The 17,833-nt window shown below is 43.1% G+C and overlaps 1 protein-coding gene across 1 annotated transcript in view; it reads right to left on the bottom strand.

Moving 5' to 3' along the window:
* The window catches only part of large1 (LARGE xylosyl- and glucuronyltransferase 1), a 109,994-nt gene extending 99,862 nt beyond the window's left edge, over positions 1-10,132 (bottom strand). The window contains exons 1-4 of the mRNA XM_061269062.1: positions 9,821-10,132; positions 9,444-9,540; positions 4,552-4,639; positions 991-1,145 (exon numbers count right to left, since the gene is read on the bottom strand). The gene's annotated coding sequence lies outside the window, so the exon portion shown is untranslated. The remainder of the gene's footprint in view (positions 1-990; positions 1,146-4,551; positions 4,640-9,443; positions 9,541-9,820) is intronic.
* Positions 10,133-17,833: the final 7,701 nt, after the last annotated feature.

Genomic DNA, 17,833 nt, shown 5'->3' with positions numbered 1-17,833 from the left:
CTGCAAAGGTTTCTAAAACTGTTACAAGTAAAAACAGTGACGGACATATAGTCAGACAATTAGATCATATTTATGACATCGTTGGGGAATTAAGCCAGTCCAGGATTAACCAATTGAGGATTGCCCAAATTTTACACACAAAAGATCTGGTTGGCTGATCTAAGAGAACACTCTGGTGCTTCTGTTTTGGTTAGCAACAGAAGCCAGTATGTACACTCATAATGTATATATTAGTAAATGCTTGAGAGAAAGAGGAAACCCCACACCTCCAAGATTTTATGCTATCTAATATTGGTCGAGCAAGTAATCCTTTCGATCTTCGGTGTTTCTCGGTGCATGACTAATAAAAATTCCCATCGGGAGATTTGGGCGGATTTCGGCGAGCTTTAATGTTACTTTTCATTCAGCTCCTAGCTCTATCTGCGATGTGCTTGGCACACTCTGCTGACTCACTTCCTCCTTCCCTGCCTGCTCCAATTACCGTGAGAGAAGAACATCTGCTGCAGCTTTTGCCGGCATTTGTGACTGTAATGGCATCATAGGTACAATTCATGTTCACTCATTAAAATCCTTCCAAAAGGTTCGCAGTCGACTGGAGAGATCCCAGGATGGTTTTATAGACAGGGAAAAGGTGCCTAAGGTATCTTCTGAGAGAAGACAATATGTGGACAGAGCTTTAACAATACAATAAAAAAAAAAATTCTATTCATCCATTCTGTATAGAACTTCAATTCTACTACAGGACTGGTTCATAAGAAAGTGAGTTGAGACAGGAAGCGAATAAATGTTCTGAACTTTCATTTCTGAAACTATGGATTTGTTGTTCTCTGTCGCTCTCAGACAAGATGCTTGGGTTAGCAGTATTTTGTTCTCTCATTGGTCATCATAAGCACAAGACAGGCTGGCAGCTGACTCCATTACGTATTTGTTTCCATGAACCTTTGCCCATTTTGGCATTCAATCTGCCATTTTTACTTCTCAGGAGCTTACCTCCATCTGTTTCCAGCTTGTGCGTCATTAGTTTGATGAGAGAAAGAGTTTCCACTTGGAATCTTTTATTGCGAGGTAGCGGCGCACCATTTTTGAGACTTTTGCCCGTTTACTTCTTTCGTGTTGCCAGCCTCCAGCTTTATTGGGAGCTTTTCCTGAATAGATGGAGAAAAATGTGATATCGTGACGATATTTTATGACATTCTGAAAATAGTTTTATATTCCTAATGAATATCAAAAGTGTGGATACGTCAAAATGAAATATAGTGACATAAAATTGCATGAATTGTATTGACCCGTTAATACATAAAGCAATAAAAACAACAGACAAGTCATAAAACTAATCCGAATTTTATTATATATAACAGAAAAAGAAAACGAGAAACGGAACGAGAAAAATGGAAGCGCTCATCACGTGAATATTTGGAATACGTCAAAAGTGGAATGGAGTGAATCGGATGAATTATGTGGAAGAAGAAGCGGGACAAAAAAGTGACGGGAATAAAATATAATTAAAGTGAATGGAGTAGAATAACAAGGCCATCGCCTTCACACAACGAATTAGGTCCCGTCAGTTTTGTTTTTAAATCTAAACATGATTATATTGTAATTAATTATCGACAACATAATAGTTTCTTACTGGCATTCTGTGACATGTAAATTATGCAAATTATGGCATTTAAGCTACGCCAAAATAATTACAATGCGAGGCAATTCATTTTAAATTTCTGCTATACGTATGTGGTCGATCAATACCTTTGAAGCAATTCAATTAATGAAATTGTCTGATTCTTAATTTGAGGCAAAAGATGAAAACAAGGAACTTATTTAATTGTGTTGTGTTTTATGTTGTTTTAGTTGACAGCAGATGGGGCGAAGTGTTCGAGTTGGCTGTTGGACTGCTCACTAGCCAATCACTGGGCACGCACTGTAACTTGTGAGGCAGGCGCACAAGCCACGAGTCACCATGCTTGCCAAGGAAATAATGTATGAGTGAATCATAAATATGCCACACTTGATTTCAAAAACATGAAGGGGGGAAAAAGCAGGCCAGGCATCAGGGGGATGGCGAAGCAGAGGCCAGACCAAGTTCAATTGCATGTATGGATTTTTTTCGGATCACGTATTCTTGATCAGTGATGCTCACTTTGGGCCCTCTTTAGCGGGACTTGCTGAGTGGCATGAGAAGTATTCCCGGATAAACAGTAGAGCAAATTTTGCTAATTGTTTCCTTGATGTGGAAATTAATTGTGAGCGGACAAAAAGAGGAATGCATTGTTTACGTTTCTATACCCTCCCCCCCCATTCTTCCCAGAGGATAAAGAATATATGTTTATGTGTACCTCTCTATAGCTCTTGTTGAATCTTTAACATTAGCTTTCTACTCAACTCATGAATAACAAATATGAAAATAGTTTGGTGAAGCCTCTCTGCTATCATTTCGAAATGATCTGGAGATACAATCACGCCCGCTGTTTTTAGGCTCGGTCCCGTTTTATCTCATCAGTGAACATGACTGGTGTTGGTTGAATGAAATGATAGCGCTGCATGTATATGTGCGTTTGTGTGCGCTGATGTGCCGCCGCTCAGACGCTGACAGAAAGGCTGATAGCCAAGCGCTGAAGTCCCATCCATCAAACGGGCCGGCTCATCAATCTGCAGCTAACGCTCCTCTACTCTGCCGCCGACGCTTGTCACGTTGCTTTTTGTGATAACACTCCCACACTTACTATATAGATACAAGTTGTGCTTTTATGAAATGCTATTCCACCTGAACTTGTTTATGAAGTGTCAAAGTGACAATAAATCAAACAAAGTGCAGGTTTCGGACGCCATTTGGCTTCTAATCCTGTCTGAAGTAAACCATAATAGTATTCAGATGGATGGTGATTATTTTAGGGGACAGTAGCAAATGACCAAACTTATGCAAATTATTCAAAAAGAATCACTGCCCAAGAGTTTGGTTATATTTAAGTAAAATATATGAGTATTTAATCTTCTCGAAAATAATTGGTTTTATAGATTTAATCACGGTACAATTTTAATTTAACTTTTAATGAGGAATACACGGTGTTGTGCAGAGGGGTGGTTTTGGATTGTAATCATTTTATGCAAGTGCTACTTTATCACCACCAAAGAGAAATTCCAACTCAATCTGCCTTGTGTTCAGCTCGCTTAACGCCTTTGAACTGCGATCTGAAAAATATGTTTGTGCCTCTTGACACTTTATGCAAATTGCACCATAACTTAAGTTGTTCTACAAAACAGAAAACAGTGACGAAACCGAGTGTTAAGTATTTCCCAACTGTATATCTATATCTTGAAGAAACAATAAATCCCTACAAGATAGTAGTCCATTCTTTTTCTGTAGTTGGTTGTGTTATGGATGAGCTGGAGCCTATCCCAGTTTAATTTGGCCAAGAGTCACCAGCCAATCGAAGACTTAATTCCATCAAATAGCAGCCAGGGTGGAAAACCCAAGAAAGCTCCTTTGTGATAGAACTACAGTTTTCACTGTCTGTTCCCGCAAGCTAATGACTAAATAGAAGTTGCAATCTGTCGAGAAGGGCTGACAGATGATAGCACGGGACGCAGCTAATTTGCGACTTGTCAATTATCAAGGGTGCATGCCAAAGACAAAAACAATTTAACAGGACTGCTGTTCATCTGACTCCTGCCTTGACAGGTCCAAATCCCACTGGGACGCGGATCAGTCAGCGAAAATGCACAGCGATGACGGCTGATGGAATCCCGACTCAGCAGTTTAAGAAGAAGAAAAAAAAAAAGAAAAGGTGTAAAGCAGCTCAGGGGAGGGGGGATTCAAACATGCCGCTGTCAAAAGTGAAGTGACTGTTAAATAAGGCCTTATGACTTGTAACGTTAGTTTTATCTCCATTTAAATTGCCGTCGTAATACATGTCAGCGGAGTTTAATTTGATTTTACTTGAAATATGTCATTTTTGCTCCGAATTGTATTACTTTTGGATGTTATCGTGCCTGCAGGTGTGATTTATGCAGAAAGGGGAGAGACGATGTTGCCGCAATAATTATTACGCTAACAGTCATAATTACTTGTCAAACCACAATATTGCAGCGTGTACACGTTTTTCTTTTTTTAAAACATAGCTTCGGAGAGCACAGGAAGCCCTTGAATGGGGGGGGGGGAGGATCCAAATGGGTTTGGCGTGACTCATAAAAGTGGCAAATGGATGAATAACTGAGTTCATCAAGCACAAGTGCAAAATGGTAGTTAGGGCTGTCTCAGGAGCGGATGGGGATGAATCATCAGATCGGTCAAATCTTACTCGCTGATAAGCAGCAAGAATATGAGATCTTTAGCACCTTTAGCAATCCATTTCTGAAAATGGCACAGTTCTTTATTGGTAATCATCTTTCAGTTATAGCATCAAAACAGCACTTTCAATCGGAGCAGATTAAAATTACAAGCGAAGTATCCCAAGGCTCCTTCCTAGGGGGTCTTTCATTTAGCAGGTTGTCAATTACTCAGATCATCAGATCAAACATGTTTGGCCACCTCTACCATCGTAGACATCACCTTACCTGGTTTGGGCTTTAATTTGGAGCATCTCATTTCCTTTTGCATTCATTTCTTGTGAGACTCAACAAGTGGTGTTAAGAGAAGAAGAACCTGAGAAGAAAAGAATCAGAGTTGAGGATTGGGATGTGTTCACAATTAATCAAGCATGTTTTAACTCCTGTCAGTACACACTGTGAAACAAATGCATGACGTCGACTTTAAAATGATCAAATGGATTTTTTTATATCGCATGTCTTTTAGGATAAGATACCACGAGAAATTCTGAAGCAGGGAAGACTTCTCATGCTCAACCGGAGGTGTGCAACGATTGACCCGGCACCAGCTGTCACATCCCATAATGTCTGTTGTGCTATCCCGGCAACAGCCTCCGACAGGAAGGTGTGGATAGTTGAGAGCGAAATAACGTGTGTGCAGTCATAGCCAACAGAGGCCACATATGGCCGCTTGTCTCCCTGAGGTGTTGTCGTGCGCATGGCTACAGACCAGAATAGATTCTTTTCCTTTTTGTTGTTTATTCTGCCTTGAGTGTGAGGGCAGCCGCGTTGCACACCCAATCACAAAGTGTATTACTGAAGCTGGTGCAGTCCCCGCAGAAGCAATTACACGGCCAGTCCTGTTTAATTTCATACAGTCGGGAGTCGGCTTGCCAGTGTTGAATCGCAACGGTAGCTGGCTAGGCTTCTGACAGGGAACCAGTTGGTCAAAAGAGCAAAGAATATTGACATTTGCTTTGAAAACTACATACTATATCCTCACTGAAGTACTTTTTACTTCTTCATCAGCGTTGCGCTCCACATAAGAGGAGACAAGTGTTCTTGATGCAATTTTCTTAGGTTTACTGGAAGTTAAGAAAACCAAAAGTCAACATCTGAAACTTAAAAATGCACCCATATATTGCCTTTTACGTCGTACACAACTGAACGGATGTTTGTTAGATGTTTACATTGTAATTTAAATTGACGGAGGGATGTTCAAATTTATTAGATTTACTCATTAAAATAATTGCCCTTTTTGAGTCACACATAGCGTGGAGCACAGATTAGCGTAACCTTAATTTGCATGTGTGCCAGTTCTCCTGTCACATCACATACTGATACAATCAAACAGCCTCCAGTCTTACGTACTATATTTATTAAAATAAATGGATAGGATGCAGCCTACTGGGTCGTCTTATTGAGTTTTGATTAAAAGGCTGTCAGGGTTTTGCGTGGAGGGACTCGGCAGTGTAACCGGTCAAAGTGAAGGTGAGTAGGAGGAGGGCGAGGGAGGTTCAAGGCATGTCACCGGCTCCACAAATGAGATCTGGAGAGTTGCTCGCGGCAGAGCGGAGAAAGTGACAGCTTTCCCGCTAAGAGCTTTCTGGGTGCCTCGATGAGAACGTGAACCCCTCAATTTGCATTTGACATTTTCAGGAATCTGCAGGCTCTTCCATCTTGCTCCAATGAAAAGGACAAATACAAAGTTTTTCTGTCCAACTTGATTCCTCCTATTTTTCCCCAGAGCTGTATGCCAATTATAAAGTCTCGATTTGTCGTTACAAAGAATGACAATTATTCTTTTCTAAATCCCAACATGTGACACTCTGGTAACCATAAACAAAGCAGGAAAAACAAGAGGCACCAAGACTATGAGATGCCAGGAAGAACATCCTGGAGCTTAAGGATTAAACACAAACGAGAGCCAACAAAAAAAAAAAGTACTCACAGAGTGGAGGTTAAAGCAGCATTGCTCTCATGAGATATGAGGGGAAAAACAATGGAACTAATTAGACTCGCGACTAATGGGGGTACAAGACACAGGTGGACAGGCAGCCGATTGGCTGGAACACAGAGAGAACAGGACGCGGATGACCACACACAGGTGGACCAGCAGGGAATTGACTGGCTAATCAGATGTCTCTCATTGTACTGGTCCACCTCTGGCAATATGCCCTCTTTCAGTTTGTTAAACAGTGGGGCTTTTCCAGTTGACCTATTCTGCCAGACCGCATCAAAACGAGGTAGTTGCAGGGAGAAAGCAGTTGACTGCCCCTTGTACGCCGTTGGTAAAAGACGACATTTTCCAGAAGGAGAGTTTGAAGCTGACTTGGAAGTTTTCCCAACTTCTTCGGTAGTCTCACCCGAGATGACGGGAATTGTTCTGGAGTTGTAACACCGCGTGCTTACGAGAAGTTAATGATATGTGACAGAGCAAAAATATTACTATTACAGTCAAATGTTGGAATCGCTCTTATGTTAGCCTAGATAAAGACTGTAAAAGGGTCTTTAAGAAGCATTGCGGTAGCATTGAAGCTAATGCTAACAATTGTCTCGAAGGTTTAACACCGTCTTAATCTGTAGAGATAAATGCTTGATTTAGCATTTGATTTATTAAATTGTGTCTTAATTGAAACTTGAAAGTTTAGATTTATAACTCGCACTCATGCCTTACTCCTCCCACTTCTGCTATTCTATTTGACGCTGACTGAGTGGATGAAGCCAAAGCAACAGTTTTACGGCTCTTGGGGTATCAGAACCTTCAACAACTGCCAAAACAACAAACGTATCACAACTATACTAGCAAATAAAACAGAGAACGTAGAAAATAGATAGAAAACTAACAGTTCAATCAGCACCATGTCAAATCGCTGTAGTTCAATAATCGACATGTCAAACCAGCTTCCAAGTGTGCCCTGAACACCGTTTGTTTCCCCGCTTCTGATAATCCACGCTGAGATTGACAGCGAGTCTCGCTTGTTTGGTCCTCTGCGAATCTACGCTGAGTGGGCTGGCACACTTGTTACCCCCTGCTTGCCAAGAACACGAAGCACGAGGCACCGCTAAGCCTCCACAGTCTTACCGTTATTATGAGTGCAAAACTAGCAGATGGAAGACAGAAACGCTTGTAGCAGATGTCAGAAGCAGCAGGTCTAGAAAACACTTGTGCCACTTGTGGCAATAGATTGGACAGAGAAAGCACTGACCTTTAAAAGCCTTGTTTTGCTTCCCTCACTCTCATTCACGCCCGCCAAAGCCCTTGGCCGTTAGTTTTAACAGATCACCTTGGATTAGATTTGATCCGGGGATTGACAATAAAAAGCAGAATGCACGCAAGGCAGATAAATCGGGCCAAGTTGTGTCAAGTTGTGACAAATGTGCAACTGCACGTTGACGGCCTTACAAAATAACTATCACAAGTTTTAAATAAGAAATATTACCCCGGGGACGTTTGCCGGGTATGGTGAAAGGGAAACGCAATGGAGACAGATGAAACCCGCTCCAGTGTGCGTAGAGGTGACAGCGGGAGGGGGCGTGGGGGGTTTTGGAGAAGGTTGGGCCACCTCATTACGCTGATGGAGTTCACATTATTTCAGTGTCACATCCAGGCTGGAGGAATCAGAAAGCGCATTATTTGCCTTGGTCTCCACTGATCAGCTCCATTCATCAACAGCGGCGAGCTTGCGCACGCATCATTTATTTCAATTATGATCACACCCGCTCGTGTCATGCAGGTTCATGTCTTCTTGTGCTCCATTTACTAGCTAAAGCATAATAGCATGCCCCCCTCCTCCATCTCAAAAATATTACTCTGGTTTCATCAAAGCTGTAATTCCGACTAATAGATTTTTGTTGTTGTTTCGAGTCAGGACTCTCCTCGGTCATTTAAGTTGTAAATGTACTAATCAAAATACAACACACAAAAAACAAATTACTGAAAGGACCGCTGTCCAAATACAATTTAAATGTATTTAACTTTTAAGTTCAATACACATTCTTGCATTTACCCTTTACAAACTGGTTGTTTTTAGGTAATAATCAAGGTTCACATTCTAAATTAGTAAAGTCAATCAGTTCAGTTTCTACATGTACAATATAATTGAACTTATTTATTGATTTATTGAACTACCAGTACAATTTTTTGAAACCCTTCTTTAACGCCGGACCCTGCAGTCAATACAATCGCTCCTTTCACGCGAGTAAAGTAAATACAGTAATATAGAAATTATTGCCACACAAATACTACAAAAACATATTGTCAAAAAATTACGTTAGTTAGTGGCTGGGGCGCATTTAATGGAGGTGACCAGGAGTCCAATTGCTATCATGAGTCCTGCGCTGGATCGTTTAATAGAGTAATTCTGGGACCTTCTGTCCCATGCCGTGCTAGCTTTCTGAAAAGAAAAATAGAACATTGACGGCGATTCAATGAGTTATTGATTCTTCATTCCTGCTCGAACCCAAAGTGAGCGTGGCAATACACACACCCAAATGACTTGATATTTTCTGATTTCTTTGGCAATGCTGATAGTGAGGCCAAGTTGGAGGCCAGTGTGCTTGAACGAACCCTTTGCTAATTGCAGTCCGAAAGAGGCTTTTTGAAGCGTTCACTTATTATTGCAAGCGTGCGGGCCCGAGTGGTCTTAAACTGTCGTTGAAAGCCTCACTCCACTTTTGGCACAATTTGACTGACAGCAAATGGAAGTAGATAATATACAACCTTCGTGTGCGGACAATTCTGGAACTTGATGCATTTCAATTAACAGTTGGAAAAGCCTCAACGCAATTTCGACGATGCCGAGAAAGACGTGCTGTTGCCGTTTTGCTTCCTATTAGTGTCAAGTGATTCCATTATCCATTGATTTTGCTTTATGAGGGGGAAATAATAAGCTGGCGCGCGCAGATACACAATTGATTGATCTAATTCTCTTTTGGCATGACTCATTTAGAGAGATTTTTATTTTGTAGATTTCCTACCCTGTTGTCAACGTGCTTTCTTTACCAAGCTGGTCAGTTGAATTAAAGTATTTTGTGTCAAGAATTAAAAAGGTGAGTGTGCTGGGAGGATGGAATGTATTCAGTTATCATGATATTACTGCTGTTAGCTCAGAAAATGCTGACACTGCATCTTTGCTTACCTTTTTAGCTTTGATACGCTGATGTGTCTTGTCGTACAGCAGCAGGAATTACGCCTTTGCTTGCGAATGACACATTGTCAAGTCATGAGTGGGGTCACTGTGTGGAGACGTTATACAAATTATAGTAACCTCGATTGGACCACTTGACGGACCCTTTTCCGACTTAAGACACACATTGGGTTTCTGCTAGCAATGTGTTGACGACAAGCTACGGTAAGTTAGGTTTAGCATTCTTCCAATTTAACACAAATGAGTTTCCATTTTTAACTGTTACACTTTGCTTATCTAGTCTACAAATACTAAGCAGTACTTTCCAACTGGTTGAGACAACTAGTCTCACTTTTTAAATGACAGATGGTACATTGAAAAGACCTTACCTTGCAGCTGAGCAAAGGGGTGGCTTGTTGTGTTAAAATTAGTGAGCAGCTCCTCTGGCTTTTAATCGGGTTTCACAATGAGTTTCAGCTCATTGTTTGCTTGTCGGGCTATGGGATTTACTCGCGGCGCCACTCACAAAGTGTCAGTCATTCGTATTTTTGGGTGATGGGGCAGAAGTTTAATAAACCGCAGTATACAAAACCACCAAGGAGAGTGAGGGACTGAACTATGTGCAGCAGGGATACGAACAAACATTTCTAATGAATAATACCTATCTTAGCATGTCAGTGACGAGCGGGACGACCAAGAGGCGGAAGAATTCTGCCCAGAAGGTGAATTGCGGACCCCAGTCAGGCAGGGAAGGGCAGGGCAGGGCAGGGCAGGGCAGGGCAGGGCAGGGCAGGCCAGGGCAGGCCAGGCCAGGGCAGGCCAGGGCAGGCCAGGGCAGGCAGGGAGAGAGTCATGGCTTCATCTAGGCCAGTGCTTCTCAATTATTTTCTGTTACGCCCCCCCCTAGCAAGAAGAAAACTATTCGCGCCCCCCCCCTCCCCACCGTGACTATCCTAACTTGTCTTGTAAGTCGTAAAATGTTGCACTGTCGCAAACGTCACATAAGTAACAATGAGAGCGCCACTGCCCCCTGCTGGGAAGATGCGCAATTACACTTTATTCTAGTACTGCAAAAAAAAAGCCTGTTCCCCAGGGTCACACGCGCCCCCCCAGGTATAGCACGGCGCCCCCCAAGGGGGGGCGCGCCCCACTATTTGAGAAGCACTGATCTAGGCACAGGTCAGGCAGGCATGGCTTCATCCAGGCACAGGCCAGGCAGGCAGTTGTTTTCATCCAGGTGCAGGCCAGGCAGGCAGTCACAGCTTCATCCAGGGGCAGGATAGGCAGGCAGTCAATCATGGCTTCATCTGGGCGTAGGCCAGGCAGGCAGGCAGTCAGACATGGCTTCATCCAGGTGTAGGCCAGGCAGGCAGGCATGCAGGGAGGCAGCCAGGCAGGAAGAGAGTCATGGTTTCATCCAGGCGCAGGCGCAGGCCAGGCCAGGCCAGGGCAGGGTTTCATTCAGGCCAAGGCAGGTGAGGCAGGCGGTCATGGCTTCTTCCAGGCACAGGCAACTCAGGCAGTCATGGCTTCATCCAGGTGCAGGCCAGGTAGGCAGGCAGTCATGGCTTCATCCATGCACAAGGCAGGCAGGCAGTCATAACTTCATCCAGCCGCAGGTAGGCAGGCAGGCAGGGAGAGAGTCATGGCTTCACCTAGGCACAGGTCAGGCAGTCATGGCTTCATCCAGGCACAGGCCAGGCAGGCAGTTGTTTTCATCCAGGTGCAGGCCAGGCAGGCAGTCACGGCTTCATCCAGGCGCAGGCTAGGCAGGCAGTCAATCATGGCTTCATCCAGGCGTAAGCCAGGCAGGCAGGCAGGCAGGCAGACATGACTTAGTCCAGGTGTAGGCCAGGCAGGCAGGCGGGCAAGGAGGCAGGCAGGCAGGGAGAGAGAGAGTCATGGCCAGGGCAGGCAGACAATCATGGCTTCATCCAGGCCAAGGCAGGTGAGGCAGGCGGTCATGGCCTCTTCCAGGCACAGGCAACTCAGGCAGTCATGGCTTCATCCAGGTGCAGGCCAGGTAAGCAGGCAGTCATGGCATCATCCATGCACAAGGCAGGCAGGCAGGCAGTCATAACTTCATCCAGCCGCAGGTAGGCAGGCTGTCATGACTCCATCCACATATAGGCCGGATAGCCAGGCAGTCATAGCTTCAGCGAGGGGCAGACCAGGCAGGCAGTCATAGCTTTATCCAGGCGCAGGCAGGCAGGCAGGCAGGCAGGCAGTAATAGCTTCCTCCAAGCGTAGGCGCAGGGCAGGTCAGGCAGGTAGGCAGTTTCAACCAGGTGCAGGCACATAACATAGCCACGAACAAAAGACTGATGCTAGTTGTGTTAGTCTGTCGATGGTGTTTTCCATAATGCGTTAGCATCAAGCTAACCAACCTTCACATTCATCACATTTTCTGTACATACTGTCAAATCTGTATTGGGTGGTTCGCAGCCACCAAAATAAATTGAGGGGCTAAGACATGAGCCAGGCATACGGTGTTTTCACATCTTCCAAAGTGCGTTTGTGCCCAGTCGGGGCAACAACAAGAAAGAAAGGGAAAAAAAAAAAAATCCCATTTTAACCAATGAGTCATCTGCTCTCTGGCGACCCGCATTAACGTTTACACTCGCAGCTTCCACATTACCTGCGACTTTCACCCGCGACCTCTGTGCTTGATGAATCCTCACGCATTTGTAGGAAACGGCCCTCTTGCTAATTTGAACTAATCCTTTCAATCAGCCCGCCATCTGCTCACGGCCGCCCCGGAGTCCCGACCGCCCCCCGCCCACCCTCTCTGAAGCTGATATTCAACAACGGCGGAGAGGATTTTAATCAGGTTAGGTAGGAACGTGGGTGGAACTGTCACGAGTGACTGTGACAAGGTGTCACCTTGCGAGGAAGATTCGCTTTGAGGAGGCCGCTAAGAAGCCTTGGGAAAAGTTACATTTCCTCTGCCTTCGTCGAATCTGTCGTCATCTGTTTGTATGTTTGTTTGCGACCTGTTGGCCCAACTTCCATGTACCCTCGAGGACCCCGTCGAGGGTGCAGACTAAAGCCCATCTCTTAAATTGATCGCATTACACAGACAATTTCACTTTTCATGCAAGGCAATTTAACGGCTCATGAATACGGCGCAATCAGGGTGCTCCTTTGGTGAATAGTTTGCGTTCCTGGTGGAGTGTAAACAAAACTAAAACACCCGGGAGATGCTAAAATACTTGCCGTTAAGTGTGACCTTTGTAAATGACTGACAATAACTTACCGGTTTGCTGTTCACCTCAAGATATTTTAGTGTCAATAAACAAATACTTTTTGAAGAATTATTCACTCTCTGGTAATTATGTATGCAATCATAATAAAGGTAACGTAACAACTGCTTTATACGCATTTATGCAAATGGTGTTATGGTGTTGAATATCGCAAAACAGACTGGAAAGAAAGGTGGTCTCATTTATAATTATGCTTTATTCCTCATCATTTTATGCCATCTGGTACAGAATTAAGTGAAAAATACCGCTTGTTCGAAGCAGGTTGGCAGCAATTACACGCCGATTAGCCGCGTGCGTGCGGAATACGCAACTGTGACCACGTCAGGTTGAGAAAATGTGATTGCAAGTGACATTAAGTCTCCCGAGAATCTCTTTGGATTTTCATTCCAGCGAATGACCAAAGACGAGGAGAACAACGGAGGGACTCGCGCTCGCACTCTGTGCAAATTACGCCATGGCCGATGTGATCAGAAGTTGTGCTTTTCAACTCTTATCCACATTGAGGTGCCTGATATGGTTTGGACCCAAGCAAAGTCACCTTGTCATTGCTGGCTTTAAAAGAATTATCTCACTTTCCCCAGGAGTGGGCTGGAGACATTTTACTGACATTTCATTGAGCTTTGAATAATGCATTAGAATTTCTTTTCCAAGCATTAATTGGAAGAGTTTACACAGGAGTTTACATTGTATATATAATTTGAAAATGCAAAAAAAAATATATATATATATATATATATATATATATTCTATTTTTATGTACCTTTACGATTTGAAGCTAATAAAAAGGACGACAATAACAGTTGTAAAATAAATACCCTCTGGCAAATAAAGCTTAATCCATTCAGCAGAGCCAATATGCCTGTAAAATTAAAACCAGATTGTTTTTGCGCCAGCAATTATGACAACCCCAACCATCTGACATCCCCCCCAACGAGTGTGTATTCTTATTAAATATTATAGTAAATACTGATTGCGCACCTAACATTGATTTCTTACCATTCCAATCAAGGTTGAAGCATCTGTTACCATGATGACCACTGAGATGCCAAACCACAGAAATTAATTCAAATTATTAAATATTGTTGCTTTGAGTCAGTGACTTTAAATATACCATTTCAGTGTTTGAACTTCTTGCAGGGAGAAGATGTCAGCCAACGTTAGGCTTTGACAAATATAAGTGTGACTTTTAGATTATGCACATTAAATATTTAACCAGACGGAGGAGAGCTTCTGCTTGGACGCCCGTTCCAGACAGAGCCATGCAAACTGTCATTTAGCCATTTATCAGCATAATGATGACTTTTCTCAACCCATTTATATTAAAAAGGTCACATGCCAACCGAGTGCACCCGTGTAATAAACTCATTTGTGCCACGGATGCCTTTTTCCTGCACCACATAAAAAAAGCTGCTGGTCATAAAAATATTTTTTTTGTTGCGGTATTTTCTGCAATATTGTCACAAACATGAAACCCCAGGCGGGACGGTGTCCAATGCAGTAGACAAGATCGTAACTATACATTTGGTTGGTTATTTGGAAGTAGTCAAACAAGAAAAGAACAGGTAAGAGGTTTTTTTATAAAACCCAGCAAAATATATGCACACACCGCGTCATTTAGTCGGACAGTGATTCATCTTAGATGGCCTGGAGAAAAACGCCAAAATGGATGAGGGTAGAACAAAACCAACATAGCCAACTTGATATATTTCCAAGCGAGCCAGGGTTTTAAATTGACACTGTCAAATATCGAGGCCCACCTACAGGATGCGGCCAGAATTGAAATGTGGGCAGAATTTGGGAGAATGGAGTGACAAATGGTGTCCCGGTGCCCAGTAGAAATGAAATAAAATGACTATTTTACTACATTTCTCTTCATTTTTTTAAATTTAAACAGATTTTTTTTAATCAGAAAAGGCATTTAATGACATAATGGGCAGTTCAGTAAGGTGAATGACTCAGGGGAGATTAAATAAACAATCAACCTAGCCAATTACATTTGTGAAGCCGAAAACTCCATAGCCACTTAATTTTAGCAAACCACATAAATTTGCCTCACAAAAGTGCGCTAGCCTGACGCTAACTAATGCGGCCCCATGTTGCCGAGGCACTATTTTAAATTTGCGGGAGCCTTGAAGGAGGTCTAAAATCTGTTCCACATCTGTAGCATGATTCACAACTTATTCATCAGCGCGGCTCACTCGCTTATGATATTAGCCGCTAAATGGATGCCATGTCAACTCACAGTCGTCATTAGTAAAATCATGTTGACATCTGCTGCCTGATGAACTTTAAAAATATTAACAAAACTGGATCATTTGCCAAGTCGATTATGTCCTCGCAAAGCTCAGCTGTCAACCCAACAGCGGTAACCTTTTTGGCAAAATAACCCCGCTCGTTTGTGATCCACCAGCGCTTTGTTGGCCCACAGGAAGCCGAAGCCCGCCGAGCTTCATTCGTCACGTCAAGCCTGTCCTATATCTGTCCAAACAAGCCGCAGACTGATGACGAGACAGAAGACAGTTGGGGTCGAACGCGGCGGCCGCAAACAAACGACTCCTTCTACTTTCCTTTTGCCGAATCCATTATTTAAACTCAACTCCCATCATTTACATGATTGCTTTTGGCGCACTGCTGGTCCTCGACAGAACAGGACACACATTGCAATTAAGCTACATTTAGAGACGTGCACTAATCATCAGTACTTGCACGCAACACCATTTTCTTTTCTTTTCCCTCCTGACACTGTTAGACGAGTCCATAAATAAATAGCGATTTCATATTTCATCTCAGTATTGACCACAGTTGTGCTGTAAATATTTTACTGTAATGGAAGCTGTCAGTCAATTGGGAAGCGAATAAAGGAGAGTGGTTCAAAATATCTCAGAGGGTCAAATCTCGAAAGGCACTCAAATGTGAACTGGTCTACCCGAAAGAAGAGAATGTTGATTATATTGATCGTTTGCTGCTTCACCAAGCCCCGCATGTCCGCCAATTCTGGTAAATTTGCATTGATTCAATTACCGGTATGCTAACTAGCGTTAGTATCGCAGGCAGCATGGGCACCACCAACAAACAGAATCAACTTGGGCTGGTTTACTGTTTGCCATGCGCACCTGCTTGAGTGACTGCAGCACAAGCGCAACATCCTTTATCAACAAGCTCAACCTGTTCTGGATGAAGCTCCTTCGGAAGCAAGCTGCAAAAAAATGATAAGTTCCTCGTAACGTATGAGTTTGAGACGTGCCAGTTCTGTCTGGATGTATTTTCGGGGGGGACGAAATTGGCTGTCCCTCCAACAGAGTGACAGCTATCTCTCTATTCAATGACACGGCCCGATGACCCTCATCCGACCGGCGCTGGCTGTCGTCCAGAGCGTTTGCGCCGCATGCGGGGCGAGTGCACCGTCTTGGACGGCGTTTGCATTGAAGAGGCTCATTATCGTGAGACTGAGTCACTCCTCACGGCTGTCTGCGCTCGTTATCGGACCGAGAGCTTGGAAAAACAATTACAGATGGACTCCCTGAATGAAGGTCTGAGAGCAGCAAGTAAATTGATTATATGCATCGCGCTCTACGGTGACTACCGCCGTCCCATTGTTGACTATGCAATTAACGCATATGACGGCACCGAAGAAATACAGACGTCGCCGAGTGAGTGCCCGCGGAGTATAATTACAGGTCAAACTAATTTCACACCGGCAATCCGGCTTTGCTTAATTCAACACCCGCAAAGACTTTGCTTTTTCCACTTTCATTAGGGCCTGAATGTTGAAATAGTCAAATACACCCATTTAGGAAGTTTGCCTTTTAAAACATCCGGTGGGAGTATCAATGGGTACATTAAAATTTAATTTTAAAAAATGCCATTTACTTATTCACTTAGAGTAAAAAAATTCAATTAAATATGAGAATTGCTTGGGGAAAATGAATTGGAAAAAAAAAAAAGAAAAAAACATCCCATTATGCTCACTTAACCGTGGAATAAGAGCTCCAATTTTATTTAGAAATGTGACTACCGCAACTGTGGTATTTACATGCATTGCTGTAACCCAACACAGTTTGGATGTTACAAGAGTAGCAAAGTCAGTGCACTGAATCTGGGTGTCGTCATGTGACTGCGGTCCTTGGGAGCGAGATCAACCGATGGGACGCATCTCCGGCAACATTCCCACATTTAATTAGATTAAGATTCACAAGATGTGAACGGCTAAAAAAAGTGACTGGGCGAATTGGGCTTGGGAAAAGCTAGAAAAGAAAAAAAGCGGGGAGAATAAAGTGCCCTGTCTGTCTGCTTGATGTATGGAAGTATCTGCCTTAGCTCTGCTTAGACAGAGTGGAAATCTCTGCTGAATACGAGACATTTTTAAAGATCAATACAGCTTTGGACAGTGAACAGTGCAAGTTCATTAAGTATGCAAAGACGCGTCACGATGAAGACATCTGAGAACAAATGGCTATATTGATTTCTAAAGGGGAAGAGACGGCTCGGTCGAGGAAATTTGCATGGACGTGAACGCAGCATTCATTTTGTCTATCGTTAGCGGATGAACTTTGAGGCCCCCCCGAATGAGTTTGATAATATACAGTACTGAGCCCTCAGATAGATTTGGTGGAAAACGTGGTCAGGAATCCAAACTAGTACGTTAACTATGTGACGGCCCGCTGTGATTATTTAAGACCTTGATCCCTCAAATGGTTAAATTTGATTTAGATTACAAATGATGGAGGATTTATATGAGAATAGATTAAATAATGTTTGGCAAACATGTTTAGTTTAATTAAATGAGTTACTCAAATAAACTGGGAACAAATGGAGACAGTTGTATGTGAACAGTAGCTAAAAGCCTAAAACATTTTTAACATAAAAATCCTCCCATAATCAAAAAGAACTCACCTGTAGTGGATAAAACGATAACATGATGTGACTTTTTGCTGTTATGAACCACTCATGATAACATACCGGTGGGGTCCATCAATGGAGATGCAACAAAGGAGGAACGATCCAGAAATGAAGCCCTGGAAAGAGCGAGAAAAGATTTACTTGCAAAGAAAACCATTTTAAAATATAATTTTGGGGGAATAAGTTATGAAATAAATGTAGTGAGTATATTGTACCATTTCAATGTGTAGTGGGTGTAGG

This window comes from Syngnathus typhle, linkage group LG21 (genome assembly GCF_033458585.1).
Source record: "Syngnathus typhle isolate RoL2023-S1 ecotype Sweden linkage group LG21, RoL_Styp_1.0, whole genome shotgun sequence".
Taxonomy (NCBI): domain Eukaryota; kingdom Metazoa; phylum Chordata; class Actinopteri; order Syngnathiformes; family Syngnathidae; genus Syngnathus; species Syngnathus typhle.
The sequence above is the reverse complement of the archived record's forward strand: the minus strand, read 5'-3'. Positions and strand labels throughout refer to the sequence as shown.